The sequence below is a fragment of the Drosophila arizonae genome, chromosome 5 (assembly GCF_054131065.1).
Source record: "Drosophila arizonae isolate 15081-1271.41 chromosome 5, UAZ_ARI_1.0, whole genome shotgun sequence".
NCBI lineage: Eukaryota > Metazoa > Arthropoda > Insecta > Diptera > Drosophilidae > Drosophila > Drosophila arizonae.
In genome coordinates this window covers 26,095,806-26,112,267 of record NC_142925.1, presented here as the reverse complement: position 1 = coordinate 26,112,267, position 16,462 = coordinate 26,095,806, and the positions used below count along the sequence as shown (strand labels likewise).

The following is a 16,462-nucleotide window of genomic DNA, read 5'->3' as shown; positions in this document are numbered from 1 at the left end:
TTAAGACTAATTAAAGGCCTTGCTTTTCCATGTAACATTATATCTATTCATCTGGACCACGTACAATGTCCAGCTGCATTTTTTCACTCGTGCTCTGGCATTTCCGCCGCCTCTTCCATCAGCATCCAAAATGTGACACACTGTGTGTGCGTGCTCCCCCGCAACTCCTGCGAGAGCATTGCCAGTTAGCATTACAGATGCTGCATAAAAGGAAAGGAAAGAAAAGGAAAGGAAAATAACCCCTTTTCTGTGTACTACGTTATATGCACGTTACTAGCATGAAGCGTGGTCAGCGCTCAATGAATCGTATTAAGGCAATGCCACAGATGGAGACTGAATGAGTGAGTGACTGACTGAGACTGAAAGTCTCAGGGTTTTTCTCTCTCTCTCTCTCTCTCTCTCTTCATTTTATTATTATTTGTAAGCCCATCTTCAGAGCCGGAAGTGTCGCATACCTTAACGGATACACCGGCTTAATTATGTGCATAACATACTACGTACACATAAGTATAAAAATATATACAGATACGCAATCCCTAGACAGTGTCGTGGCATGAAATGACAAAACACGTACATTAATTGCTCCACATTCATTCTACAGCTGGAGCCGGAGCCAGTCAGAGTTACGTTAGAGAGCAATGAGTGTCCCCCAGGAGATGCTGGGTGAAAGGAAAGCAAGCGCTAAGGTCTCGACAAAGCCAACCAGGCTTATTATTTATTAATCTATGCATAACATACACACACTTACACACCCATACACTCGCACAGCAACTGGGAGCTGCACAACAACAACAAGAAAAAATAATTCCATTTCATGCCGCTCAACTTTCTACGTCTCTGGTAATGCCGAATCCAAGTCCAGGTCCAGCTCCAGCTCCAGATCCAGCTCCAGACACTACATGTCACTTTAATCTCTTAGAAGTGTCACTTTTGCAGCTCTTCAAGTGTTTGTGTGTTGTCTCTTTGCCTTTAGGTGGGGGCGATGTAAACAATGTGCTGCCGCTAGTTGAATTTGAATTTTCAATTTTGATAAGCAACAAAAAGCATAATAACACATCAAACTGCATGCGGGGCTGGAAGGGCGATAGCGAGGGCGATCGAGAGAAGAGAGAGAATAGGAATTGAGGATACGAGTGCTTTATATGCCAGATATAATACTATACGACCCAAGGTCTGCCCTTCAGATGCAAACCTTATGGTAATGAAGTGAAGCAGCTGTTTTTGAGAACTGAATTTGAATACAAGTCATCTCACAGTGAGGCAAGTTGTGTATAAAATTTAAAGAGCAATTCAGTTTGTTGCCCTTGTTTTCTACAATAGGTTCATGTGGTTAGTGGTAAATAATATTCAGTTTGCTCTTCAGAATACCGTTGGTAAAAGATTAATTAAGATAGCAGACTAATCCTATAAATATCCTATAATAATCCGATAAATATCTTTTATTATTAGCTGTGAATAATACAAATATGTACTCAGTCTGAAATGTTATTTTTTTTTTTTTTTATTATATATATTCGTTAGCTTTCAGTAAGAGAATTATAATAAAACAATTAATAATATTTTTAAGGGCTATAATCACAAATTTTAAATTGAAATTAGGATTAGTAGCACTTTATGTTCGATTTTATAGCTTTCTTAGATAGAGTTGTGAAGGTGAAAATATGAAAAGTATTTATTAATTTATTATATGACTCGTTACACTGTGCATTTCACTCCGATTTACATTAAATACAGCAGCGGCAGCAGCAACTGCTACAGACAGTGAGCGAGACAAGTTGACTGACTACTTGAACAATCAAATTCAATTTATGCCAGCAGCCACACATTCATTTTCATTTTCATTTTCAGTTATAATTTCATATTCAGTTTTCGTTTCTTGATCAACACAAGTGACGCTGACGATGGGCGATCAAGTGTCGCTCGCACCTCAAAATTAGGCGCTACATTGGAACAGAGCCGCGGGGCAGACGTTGGATAGGGGGAGCTGCGTTGGAGTATTATAGCAGATTATGCTGCTCTATTTGATTTAGACTTGATTTGGATTTATTATGACAATGGCGCCTCAAGTGCCGTTGCAGTGCTTATCTTTTGTTTGTGTTTCTTTATGTATTTGTATTTGTGTGGGTTCATCCAAAAAAAGCTTAAAATTACTTAAGTCTACTTCTTCTTCTTCTTGTCCCCGCTGCTCATTTGTCGTTTCTTTGTATGTGGGGCTATATCATCAACATCAGCTGGGGCCCTGACTTATTATGAGGCTGAAAAAATAAACCAAACATAAACCCGAATTTCCATGTTAGGTTATAAAATGTTTCGTGCTATTTCACAAATGCATAAAACCGGCAGAGAAGAGAAAAAATATTCAACTTGGACTAGCCTTCACAGCAGCGCCCCGTTCCATGCTCATGCTCAAGTCCAAGCCCAATCCCATCCGTGGCGCAGCACCAGGTGCAATGCATTGCAGTTGAGGGCCGCTTTGTTTTCGTCGGGGTTTACGGGGTCAGGTAGTTTCGGCTGAATGCTCGAGCATTGTTTTTCATCCCGCTACAGGGAATTCAGCTATACAGAGCAACAACAACAACAGAGCAACGAGAACAACTACATACGCCAGCCAGGCCGTCTCAGCGCAACTCACTGCTGCATGCGTCACAGGGATTAGGACTTGTGCAGGTAGTAAATTCTCCAAACACGAGAGTCGCCACACAGCTACAAGAAGTCAGAGGCAAACGGGGCAGCATTAAATAGTACTTGGTGTCATAAATTTATGAAAAACTGGTATACTTTACAATATTACATTTCGCAATCCTCAAAGTTAGACCTAGCATAGGGAGAGAGAATGGGTGCGTGAGAGAGAGTGAGACAGACTGAGCGAGAGATTGACTGAGAGATTGAGAAAGTGCTGAAAGAGACAAAGAGAACAAGATTGGAAGTCAAGCGAATGTAGAGAAAATCGCAGATAAGAGTTACAGTTCTCTCTGGAGAGAAAGAAAACTAGAGGATTTGAATAATAGAGTAAAGGAAAGGGGAAAATACTGAATGAGAAATGAGATTAAAATCACCGTAAGAATTAATTAATTAATTTGAAAAATAAAAATAATAACCTTCTCTTCCCTAACCAGTATTAAATTAGTAGATAATTTAAATTAATAAATTATTTAAATGAATTATAAACTGAAGCTCATGAGTTTCCTAACAATAATTAACGAAACAAAAAATACTTTAAATGATAATATTTTGGTATTTAGTAAAGTTGGCATAAATGTGAAGAATAAGCACAACTTCATTCCCATTTCTGCGTATATTATTTTCACTCTGAATAAATTTTTTGCTTTACTAGTCTTTTCTGTCAAGTATGTTTTTTTTTACTGTTATTGACATTGTAACCTTTGTTAGAGTATTGTATAAATGTCTTTGTATACCCTGAACCCATTGAAAATGGGAAGTCAGAAGGCAGAAGGAGGCGTGGCAGAGACAAAGTATATATATTCTTGATCAGCGCGACACGCTGAGTCGATATAGCCCTGTCCGTTTGTCCGTCCGTCCGTCGTATGAGTGCGTCGATCTCAGAAGTTATAAGAGCTAGAAAGCTGATATTTGGCTTGCATACTCGTGTGTACCAGACGCAGTACGAGTTCGCTTTGTTTTTTCGATAAATCATCCGATAACTTTTTATCGAGAATAATCGAAAAATTGATTTTATTTTCTCAGCCTCATTGCAATAATAAAAGACCTGGAGACTTCAGATTTACTGTATATATACAAACATACAAACATTTTTTAATTTACCGATTATGTATACCACGCCCCCTTCGCCGCCAATTTATAAAAAACGCATTTCAAGTACTAGGGACTTTTGCTTTGGAATGTACACACATTTTTACCATATGATTACGCTCTGAAAATTTCATTAAGATTGTACGTCTAGAAATTAAATTATCCAACAAATAAATTCGTATAATATTGCCCACATTGCACCGCAGCCCAGTCGCTGCTTACTGCGCCGGCAGCACAGCGCGTTGTTATACGTGCGTCTGGATGCATGTGTGCATAGAAGAAGTGCAGAATGATTAGAATTTCAGCTTGGAGGGTTCAGGGTATCTCCTAGTCGAGCAGTCTAAACTAGAGCCTTTTTACTTGTTTTTTTTTTTTTTTTTGTCTATTTGTATTTTTTATAGTCTATGGGATTCAGTTTTCAAATCTTGAAATGACTCCACTAAAAACCATCTTTGATTTCCCCATCAATATCAAGTTATATTAAGGAAACACTCACCGCCCTCCCTTTTTTTCAACATAATTAATAACTGCCAAAGTTTTTTCTTTGACCCACTCGATGGCTAATAAATGTAGACTATTAAGCATTGCGGCCTAATAAACAATAGATTTGCCCATTTGCACATTTGCCATGTTCGAAAACAAATAATAAAAATGTCGCCCGCCTATATTAATTTTAAACCACCTCCATAACTCCATAACTTCCCCAAAACTCACTTCATAAATAAATATCGATGAAACCGCCATTGCGGCAAGTACAACGCTTGCAAAATGTATAGTATATCGATCGATGTGACAGAGTAACTTTAATATTTCAACAAGATTGTAAAAGTTGAGCGAATTTTACAAATACTTTGAGACCGCACAAAAACAAAATTCATGGACTCATGATGTGTGTTTAAAGTATCGCAATTTTTAAATGACTTCGGATGCGGTAGTTGCATCGAAGAGCTGCGGTCCCCTGTTCACAGTATTCATTTAATTGTGGTGAATAGGGTATAATAGACTGAATATCAAGCGAGCGAATCAAGTTATATATGAGACTATTAAAAACTATCGAGAGTTTATTGCTTAAGGACATTAAGGATAGTATATATAGCTACACTATTTTAAGAAACTGGTATGCCATTTCCATTTCATCAGACATCTGGAGATCTAAAAGACTATTATATGCTCATTATATCAACAGCGGGAATCGATATTTTTTTTATATGGTTCCGAACAAGCAGTCAATTTTGAAGAGCTTTTAAATTTAATAAATCGACGTACTTTTTAATCACTTCAACCAGGTGCTGGGCATCTTCTAGTCAAGCACTGTTCACTAGGGCACTTTAACTTGTCTCTGCTATATTTGTATTATTGTTGTTCTTGCTGTTGCTGTTGGATGGTCCTTCATGCACATTGGTATCAAATTTCATGGCTTTCACAATGGGCCCACAGTCGAGTGCGTGTCGATGACAGATTTTCTGTCCGCCGGGGCGTCGATTTTCGTTTCGTTGAAAGTCATTTTTACTCATTTATTGTCACCGTTAGTGGGCGCACAAGTATGTGTGTCTGCCAATGTATGTGTATCCTTACAAGTACATACACGGCGGGCAGCCAGAGCCAGTGCCAGAGCCTGGGTATTGATTCCACTTCTCGAGTCGCTGCGGGACGCCCAGTCAGTCAGTCAGCCCAAAGCCCAATTGACATGACTCAACAACAGTCATGTCCAATACATATATATATTTATATATACATATATATATATTTATATATATAAATGGCTTACTCTTCCTTGTCGCCCTGCACTCGCTCAACAGCTCGCTTCTCCTTTGGGGTCTGTTTGTGTACTTATTAAATATTTAAAAGCTTGGCCTTTGTTTCAGACAGCGCACCACGGCAAATACTTAATAATAATTTTTAACAACTGCCGCAAACTCTGCAGGTTACCATACCGTCATGTAATTCATTTTCATTGCCCCGATCCCAGACATCGTTCCTTTGATAAACTGCACGCACAGGGAAAGAGAGCGACTTCACTTTCTTACGTGGCTCCCTGCCAATTGTTGAATTCAGAAGTTTGAGTCGCGCTCACATTTTAAATTATGGTTTGCCGCGTTTAAAATACAAATTACACGATACTTATGGCTATATCTTGCGCTCTGACTCATACGCATACTCAGACTGATGAGGCAAGTGGGTCAGCACAGGTAAGACACAATAAGTGCTTATTAAACGGTTCCCATTTGCTTACAAATATTTCTAGAATATTTCTAAAGAAAGGAATTTTCCACGGTTCTTTGGCTCCTTTGTTCTTTCCCTCTGTGGTTCCCACACGCAACCTTCAGCAGAAGACACTTTACAGTTGGGTCTACGGAGGCGGTTAATTATGGTTTCGAAACAAATCTGAAGTTACAATGCTACTCAGTTTAAGAAATGCCCGATGATTATTTATTATTTATCGTCTGAAATGCAACGCAGCTGACAAGTGTTTCCGGCTTTAAATCAATATTTGACTTAAAGGATTGTCAATCAAGCTAAACAAATTATTCGATAAGTTAATGTCCGATAATAGGCGTGGCAGACCCCATAAAATATATGTATTCTTGATCAGGGCGACGAGCTGAGTCGATTTAGTTCTGTCCGTCTATGCGGATGTTTGAACGCGTTGATCTCAGAAGATATAGAGACATAAAATTTTGATTCCTAGGTCCGTTATTTTGTTATCGATTAAAACCATATCGAAAATTCGTAATAAATTTATATCTGCTACATCTTTAGAACCAGAGTAGCAAAATTTTAATTGTAGATTCATATGTACTTTATAGAATTTCGTATTTTGTTAAAGTTTCGTAGTCGAGCAGTCTCGACTGTAGCTTTCCTTCTTGTTTACAATTGAATTATATAATTGGAGGAAAATGTACATTATTATTATTATGTGAAAGACAATTATCTGTAAAATAATAAAAGCGATGAGTCATATTATTCGCAGATCATTCAAATAATAAGGCTTAATTTAATTATAATTAAAGACTTCATATATATATATATATATATATATATATATATATATATATATATATATATATATATATATATATATATATAGGTATATGAAAGTCTCTATTATTTTTGGCCATTTCATTTGATTTTCGCAATTCCAAATTATTGTAGAATCACAGAGAATTTATTGCACCGAAATATTGTGAAATTTGTAAGTGCTCCACGCTCAAAGAAATACTCAAAACTTGTATTTTATTTTACAATTATATTTTCATCGTTTGCCAAGCAAAAGGATATTCCTTTCATTTTCATTTAGCTCAACTGCTTCAGCTTTATGTTAACCAAGTGCCACGAAATAGGTGAAAGAAAAAATTTCTCTGAGTTTTGTAGCCCCTTTTAATATTCATGCTCTGTTGAGCCGAAATATTTCCACTCATTTTGCAGCTGAGTTAACGCACTTTTACACACATATATATATATATATATATATATATATATATATATATATATATATATATATATACATACTTGATCCTGCTGTTGTTTGTTCATTTAGCGAACAGCTAGGACTAAAGCTTTAATTAAATTCATTCTTGCAATCTCTTCGGCTTCGATTGAGGCTTCCTTTTCTCCTTAGCTCAAGTGTAAAATCTATTTGTAGATGTTGCTCTGAGAGTGGGTTACAAACTAAGCCTTAGCTCCTGACCCCTAATCCTCTTGCTGGCTCTGCTGGCCACTTCTCGACTCTTCACTGTAGTACATTCAGCTAACGCTCGTTTTAGCCGCTGTTAGCTAGCTGCAACCTGGGCGCCAAAAGCTCTGCTTGGTTTAAGACAAAAAAATTCAACAACATAAACTTAACTACCATTCCTGGCATGCCTATGCGGACTTGCAACCCCCTCAGCACGTACCCCTCGTCAGTGTCTAGTCACCCCTCAACCCTTGCCCTGCTTCAGGCTCTACCTCTGCCTCTGACTGCTGGCTGCTGGCTGCTGCACATGCAACTGCTGCTGCATTTGTCGTCGTCTGATTTCAGCAAATATTTGCAAAATTACGTTGACTGTGTGTAACCCCAGCTTGGCCCGTGACGACGACCCCGCTGGCACCAACTGTGGGCGCAGGAGGATGGGGCGGCACAGTCCGGGGTGCGGTTGGCATGCCAGCGGCATTAGCGACAACTGTCGTAGAGTGGCACTTAATGAGCAACGGCTGCTGCTGCTGTGGCAGCTACTCTGCTGCAGTGGCCCGCATGCCACACTGTGCGAGCGAGACAGAACAACAAATAAAGTTGAAGTTATGCACGCTGGCCATGCAATTGCCTGGCTGCAGCAAAATGTATCTTACTGATGCGCACAACCGTTCATTGTAACTGGTACAAGAGTCGCCGGTCCTCGGTCGTCGGTCGGTCGGTCGGTCGGTCGGTCGCTCGGTCGACAGTTACCAGTTGGCTGACTGCTACAGATTCTTCTTTAGCATTGCAGTAATTTGACTTGATTTGTTTAAGCTGCCACAGACACACATACACACACGAGCAAACACGCACACACAGTCGAATGGACCCCTACTAAATGACAAATGTACCACTGCCATATAATCGCATTAAAGACCAGTCCCTACTGCTGCTGCTGCTGCTGCTGCATATGTCATGCTCATTAAATTTGTATTTATAATAGTCGGCAGCTAAATCGCCTTACTTTGGCTACGCCCGTGCTTAGCGGCAATAATGGTAATCAGTAATCAGTAATCATCGTCATTTTTCGATAGCAGATTGGAAAGTGTCGCTGGGTGTTGTTGGCGCAGTTGCTGCTGCTGCTGCTGCTGCTATTGATGTTGATGTTGATGTTCCTTGACTAGGCAAATTGCAAAATTAATTAAATTTTTGCATAACTTTCGAGCGGCATAACAACAGATTCCTTGTTGTTGCTTTAGCCGACTTTGTTGGATAACTTTACTGCGTTGATTTGCGCGCTGTGGTTAGTGGCCGTCGTTCGCTCGGTCTTTCGGTTTACCCAATGAGTGGACAGCGGTTTGCGCGACAAGCAGAGGAACAAACGGAGGCAGGCGGCAGTTGGTCGGTAGCCCAGCCCGCTCTATGCTTTAACATTTCTCGTACATGCAAGTGACAAGGCAATATCCGTCACGCAAACAGCAGCAGCAGCAACACCCTGCAACCAACAGCAGCAACGATAACAACAGCAGTCAAGCACAATGGTAAGAAATCAATGACCAATTTCGTTAGAGTTAATTTTAAAACTTTTACGTTTAAATATTCCATGTACACAGTGGTTCAATGTTGGTGTAAGCTTACACTTTGGCTTTACATTCGCTTCCATTATTTGAATAAAATCGCTAAAACTATATTTTTATATTTTATGTGTTGTCATCTTTATATAGAAGTGCCTTATTTAAATTTGATACATTTCAAATGTCACATTTAAGAGCCTCATTTATTTATTTATTTTTATTTATTTATTTTTATTGAATATTATTTTATGTATTAGTGAGTGAACTTACCCTCGGATTATATCTTTAAAAAAAGAATAGATGCTGCGATTGAAAATGATCTGGAAATTAAAAAATATAAAAAGAATATTATTTTTACTATTTTTATTATTATTATTATTTCAGTAGCCAAGCTGAAAGTAAGGCCTGATTCGGCTATTTATACGAAAGGTCAAAAACACCTACATACATATCTGCCATACGCTTGTATTGTTGTTTTCTCAGAATTTTGCAATTGTTGTTGTCAGACCGAATCTAATTCTAATTCTCTAGGAGTATTCGAGGGCGGTTAGAGTTTCTTTCGAGGCCAGAGTTCTGTATCAAGGAATCGTCTTTCTTTTTATCTACTTTGGCTTTGTTTCTTAAAAAGGTTCGAGAGAATAGACCAGAGGGCGTTACAGGTTATATAGCCGATTTCTATGATGATGTATGTACCAACTGCTCAGTTCATAACTCAAGTGCTGTGGATTAATTATCGATAACTAAGCTATAAGCAACAATAAATCGGCATTTTATGGAGTGGCGTTAACTATGTACGACATCAAAAGGCGCAATTACATTGATGCAATCTGGACAAGATTATGAGCATGCATGAACACATGCCAGTCAGCATATGGCATATATGTTATTATATGCCAGTACACACGTACATACATACTCTCATTTATATGGATATAATATGCAAATTGAATTGGCCAACGAATTATTTTCGCCATTTAACTGTCATTATTGTCCACTGTGCGCGCTGTGGTTAGCTGTCCTGGTGAAATTATTATTCATCGCTTGTTGGGAACGACCACACGATGCCGACGACGACGACGACGACGACGACGACGACGCCGCAGCTGGCGTTGACAGCGCTGCCGCAGTTGGCGCACGAGTTAATTACGGTCCATTAGACTGCACAAGGGGTAGTGCTGCAAAAATATCGGATCGGAATCGTTATAATCGATATTTTCGAATTTTGGCAAAAGATCGATATGGCTTTCTTAGTATCGATATATCGAAAAAATGGTTATTCTTGGCGTTGGTTTTAACTGTGTAAGAAGCGCATTTATTTAATTTTGCTAAATTGTATACAAATTGATTGATTTAATTTAATTGCAATAGAAAGAAAAAAATGGATCAGTTTTTGGGAAGAAAACGTAAGTACAATTGATATATACTATTGGAAAAGCTTGGAATCATAGCTTGTGTGTTTTAGGCGCGGCGAGGGTTGACTCCGATGAAGAAAATAAGACCGTGGGAGCCCCAAAAAAATCCGAAGTGTGGAAATATTTTGAAAAAGGAAAGGATGGTTGTGCGGTGTGCAGAAATTGCTTTAAGGTCTGCAAAACAAGTGGAAATACCAAAAGCCTTAAAAATCACTTAACACGCATGCATCCATCGCTGCAAGAGAGTGAATTGGCACCCAAGTCCGGTAGCATTTTGCACTTCGTAAATAAAAAATATGAGGCAACGTTCTCTGAGAGCGAGAGGATGTTTAGCAAAGCTGGAATGATTGCTAATTCCAGAAGGGCGTCATTAAAACCGGAAACAGTAAACAAACTAATTTTTTTAAATAAAAACCAATGGGTTTTGTTTTAATTTCTTTTTTTTTTTTCAAACTGCCATGGAGGCAATTGTTTTTGTTATTATTATAATATAATTTTAAGGAGCATAGTGAATTTAAGCTTTAATGAATTGCTGTTTTAGGTTTAAGTTAATGAAAAATAATTTGTTATACGACTTTGTTCGGTTGAATAAATTTGTTTTTGTTTGATGCTGTTGCTTTTATTTTAATCTTGAAATGGTTGCCATTTTATCCATTAAGAAGTCATAATTAATATAAATATTATAATAGATTCTAAGCAAGAAAATTAACATTTAAAAGAAGTGTTCGATATATCGTTTTTATCGATCTTTTTCTCTGAAAATATCGCGAATATCGATATTACGGAATATCGATTATTTTGCAGCACTAACAAGGGGTGTTTATTACCACATCAGTGGCGCCGCCAGCGCCGCCACCAGGACACGAGCCTAGCGAGCCAAGCGACATACTACCTGATTGAAACTAGAAATTTGCTGGCTAACTCTTTGTGCATGGCTTCGTGTATTTCTCTGTGTGCGTGCGTGAGCATGAAATCAGTTAGAAAATCAGCTTTGACATGGAAATTGCGTCGCGCTCCAAACATCAAGTGAGAAACCACCTAAAAACAATTCATTGAAAGTGCACATTCGCTCGCTTCCGACCGATTCCTGATGAAGATCGAAAAGCTTTCGTCACGCACTTTACTAATTGCGACGCAAGCGCTTTAGGATCCCAAAACGAAACCTGGCCATAACCTGGACAAGGGCTAACAGTAAACCATTGTTGGCCACCAAGACTGGCGACAAAAATTTATTAAAATATTACGCAAGGCTGGGCAGTCAGTTTGTTTGCTCTGAAAGTGGGGCCACACAGAGAAGGGTGAGTGGGAGAGAGGAAAGGGAGAGAGGTACATGAACTTGTGTTGTGTTTGCATAAAACTTTTTGCCAAACAAAACTTAGCTTTCCCTTGTCAAACCGTCAGCATGGCTCCTTTTTAAATACTCCGTACCAAAGTTGATTGAAGGGGTATAAGCAGCTACCTATAGAACAGACTTGTGCAATTGGGCTTCAGTTTAAGCTTTTCTGTACTTTTCTGAATTAAATTAAGATTCTTAAATACTTAACAGATATCTTTACTATGACATTTTCATTCAAGATTTTTAGTATTCATATGCAATTCGTGCCTTCTACTTCATGTTTAACCTTGAACAGGGTATTGTCGAGTTGGAAGTTATAGACTGACAAGTTCTTGGGAAATATTTTTTTTATTTTGTGCGTTCGCCTCGCAAATTTTCAACAAATTTAGAAGAGCGGAAATTGCAAAGCATTCAGCGAGTTGAGTTATTTGTACGACTGCGTGCAATGGGCGGCCAGTCGGAAGTAGGGGAGAGTAGAGGAGTAGGAGTGAGAGTGGGAGTGGGAGGGAGAGGGAGAGGAAAAGTTTTTTGCTACCCCAGGAGTTTGGCATACGGATTTCGAATTGTACGAGTTTTGTTCTTCGGAATGGTCGGGGCTGCGAAGGCGTTGCAGCGTCGACAAAATAAAAAGTTTTCGCGTTGTTTACATAACAAAAGCAGCTATGCGGGAGGATGGGTGAAGCAGTATGCCAGGGCCAGAGTGGGGGCATCGACAGGGGCAGGTCAGAGCAGGGGATTTCGTTTGGGTGGCCTGTCAATTTGTGCATTGGAATTTAACAACATTCAGTGCTCGTGCTGCCCGGCTGCATGCACATAAATTGAAGTTTTATTGTTGCTGCTGCTACTGGCCATAAACAAAGTAATTAAATGCAAAAGCCAAGCAGTCAACAACAACAACAGTAAATACATCGACAGCAACAAAAACAAGAACAACGAGAAAACGAAGTAGCCAAACGCAATTAAAGAGTTCAGAAAATGATTTTTGTTTGGCTAGCCGAAACGGATCCATCTCTGCTTTATATCACACCACATGTGCCCCAAACGCAAGCGAAAGGCGCAAAGGCGTAAAATAAAGGAAAATCGAAACGAGAACATTTCCGAATGCCGAAGATTGAGTGCCCTTGCAGTCTGTGAGGTTGCACCCGATTCAGGAAGGTTGATTTAATACAATTTTATAAACTTGATTATAAACAGTTATTATGACATACACTATACTTATAAATATATTTATATACTATTTTATAATTATATACAAATTTCATGTAGACAAGTAAAATATTTGAGTCATAAATTTATAATTATTATGACATAAATTCCAGGACTTATCGGGATAACATACATACAAAACTGATGAGTACAAATTTCCAAGTATATTAACACATTTTGCGAAAATATATCACGAGTCGCGTACAGAGTCAAATATTCATAGGACCTTGAGCGAGTGTATAATGAAAAGGAAAATTTGCAATTGCTGTTGCCGTTGCTGCTGCTGCTGCTGCTGCATGCAAATAAACAAGACTTCAACAACGCGGCGCTAATTGACGCGACTGCAAGAATAGCGACGCTGACAGAGACGCCAGCTGCGACAGCGGCGCAGCTGCAAAGCGAGACCAGCAATTGGAGTAGCGGCTGTTGACCGTTGTTGCAACTAACTGACTGCCTGACGAGCTGAGTGACTGACGGAGGCTGCCTGATATGTTAAGAGATGAGCGCGTGACACGATCTACCGACACGAGCCTCATAAGGTCTTTCATACATAGCATAGTAAAATGATGAGCGGTAAAGATTTTTCAATTATAAAAAATCTTATTATATGTATTTGAATAAAAGCATACGTTCATCCAATTCTTCTGTTAAGTTTAAGATTAAAAATGGTATTAATATGATTTCATATCGACTGTTCAGTTTATTGGCTTGCTAACCTGTAGTTAAGACTTTAATTTTTAAATCTTTTTAAAATATTCTTCGACACTTGATAATTGCATAAGCTTCATTAGCTTAAGAGGTTTCGAAGTGGATATCACGAGACATTCATCAGATATAATTAATGATGTTTCCTATTCGAGTTTACAGGCAATTAAGCACTTAAACCAAATTATTTAATTGTATTTTTATGGAGCTTTGTAGCGGAAATTGTTATAAAATATTTCGATAAAGCTTTGCCGGATTTTATGCTTGGAATTGATTAAGTTTATGGGCGCTTTATGATTGAAAGCTACTACAGAAACTGAAACAGTTTTACAGTTTTGATTAAAGTCCAACGATTTTTGGCCGCCTCACGCGCCCATCTCCAAATCACGATCCGTTGCCATCTTCTTTTCTTCGCTGCTGCTTCTTAATTGGCAACAAGTGACAAGATTTTTTGCAATTTATTCAAATGCAAGAGAAATATTTGTCAGAGTTGCGGGCAGGTGCGAGTACGAGACGAGAAAGAGGCAACCTCTCGGCTCAACTGGCCAAAACTAATGACAATGGCGTCTAATTGTGAGCTCAGCCACTTAACTAAGTGACTAAATTTACTGTAGTTTGTTAGAGTAGTGGGCGGCATCCACAATACCCATGAGAAATTAATATGTACCTCGCAAACACACACATACACATATACTTATACTCTCACACACACACAGTGTAATTATGAGAGCGAGCAACAATCCATTTAGCCATGTGATGCACAAACAACTACAAAACTTTCCAGCATTTAGTTATAGTTTGTACCGCAATTATTTAAGAGTATTCCTGGAAAAATAAACTAAGCTCCAAAAACCGAGGGAATATAAAAAGAGTTTTACACTGCATTTAGAGCTTAAGCTGAATTTACAAATTAGTACGACTCTTGTTCACAGAAACTATGCAATGTTTTGTTTAATTATAGACAAACAAAAACGTTTATGCTAATCGCAAATTTAAAATGTTTAGAAATTTCTTATATGGTAACATCTGACTTAAAATAGAGCACAAAAAAAGTCAAACCAAAGATTTCCGATTATGTAGATACGATTTTCGTCACAATCTTTATTCTATCTAAAAGTAATTTCTTATAGCGGAGGTAATTTATAGATTTATTTCTCTTCTTTGAAAATCAAGCTATTTCTTTTAATTTTATAATTGGTTGGGCTACTTTCATAAACGAAGCCAAGATAACATTCAGCCGCAAATTGGGCCGAAATCAATAACAACTGCATTCGGTAAATCAACTCATTTATCATATATCAGGTATCATTAATCAGAGCTGTAGGAAGAGTGTGAATTTCATTTGGAAAAACAACTTCTATAAGACAGTATGTTTTTGATTATATTTTATGTGTATGGCCTATATAATTTATATCAACAGTAGGTTAAAATACTTAAAATATCATTCTTCAAAAATAAAAAATATTTTAATTAACAAGTCTGAATATGAACAGAGTCTGAAGCAGTACAAAGCAACGTGTATTACAATGAGATGACCCAGTGTATAGGTCTTTAAAGAGCTTTCCAATGGCCTCAAAGACGTTTGAGAGCTTTGCAAACAAATTCTTGACATGATGAGGTTTTAGTGTTTTGAAATACAATTGCTGTCACAGATACTCCACTCTTGGGTGATTCTTTTTAGCATATCCAGCTTTCCAACGGAGCAAAATTAACAGATTCTGAAAAACTCGACATGCGTCATAATGTTGTCTAGTCATAGGGACAGGTCGGGGCTAACCACAGCCGGAGGCATTAATTTTTTATACCCTGAACCCATTGAAAATGGGAAATCAGGGTATAATGGTTTTGTGAAAAGTATGTAACAGGCAGAAGGAATCATCGCAGACCCCATAAAGTATATATATTCTTGATCAGGACGACGAGCTGAGTCGATATAGCCCTGTCCGTCTGTCCGTCCGTCCGTATGAGCAAAAGGATCTCAGAAGATATAAGAGCTAGAGAGCTGAAATTTGGCATGCATACTCGTGTATATCATAGGCAGTACGAGTTTGCTTTATTTTTTCGATAACTCATCCGATAACTTTTTTATCGAGAATAATCGAAAAATCGATATTGTTTTTTCAGCCTAATTTGAACACTTTTCAACCAGGAGACTTCAAATTTGCGTTGTATATAGAGTTAATAGACACAAAGATTTTGTAATTTACAGATTTTGGATACCACGCCCCCTTCGCCCCCAATTTGTAAAAAACGCATTTCAAGTACTAGAGACTTGTGCTTTGGAATGTACACACATTTTAACTATATGAACACATTCTGAAAGTTTCATAAAGATACTCTTATTACAAGAGAAATTATTCAACTAATAAATTCTCATAATATTGCCCACATTGCAGCGCAGCCCAAGCGTAACCGCTGCTTACTGCACAGTTAGCAGAGCGCGTGCTTATAAGTGCATGTGTATGTATGTGTGCATAGAAGAAGTGTAGAATGATTAGAATATCAGCTTGGAGGGTTCAGGGTATCTCCCAGTCGAGCAGTCTCGACTGGAGCCTTCTTACTTGTTTTTTTTTGTCTTTCTTTTTGAGTTGCCAGAAAAGCTAGCAGAACTAAAATGAAACCGAAAATTCAGTTAGACATCAGGCTCACTTCATTTTCTGCCACATAATGCGGCACTTTCAGTAATGCACCTCATATATGCAAAAACAAGTAAAAAAGCTCTAGTCGAGACTGCTCGACTACGAGATCCCCTGAACCCTTGGAGCAATAGATATTTCAATAATTTTTCGCGTCTTTCAGCTTACAT

The 16,462-nt window shown here is 38.3% G+C and overlaps 1 protein-coding gene and 1 long non-coding RNA gene across 2 annotated transcripts in view; one reads left to right on the top strand and one right to left on the bottom strand.

Annotated features, from left to right (window-relative positions):
* The window catches only part of sli (slit guidance ligand), a 41,703-nt gene extending 31,771 nt beyond the window's left edge, over positions 1 to 9,932 (bottom strand). The window contains exons 1-2 of the mRNA XM_089471158.1: positions 9,914 to 9,932; positions 9,268 to 9,317 (exon numbers count right to left, since the gene is read on the bottom strand). The gene's annotated coding sequence lies outside the window, so the exon portion shown is untranslated. The remainder of the gene's footprint in view (positions 1 to 9,267; positions 9,318 to 9,913) is intronic.
* Positions 9,933 to 10,157: 225 nt separating this feature from the next.
* On the top strand, positions 10,158 to 11,017 carry LOC149268875 (uncharacterized). The gene is made up of 2 exons (XR_016270471.1): positions 10,158 to 10,400; positions 10,460 to 11,017. It is a non-coding gene; the product is annotated as an uncharacterized LOC149268875 (long non-coding RNA).
* Positions 11,018 to 16,462: the final 5,445 nt, after the last annotated feature.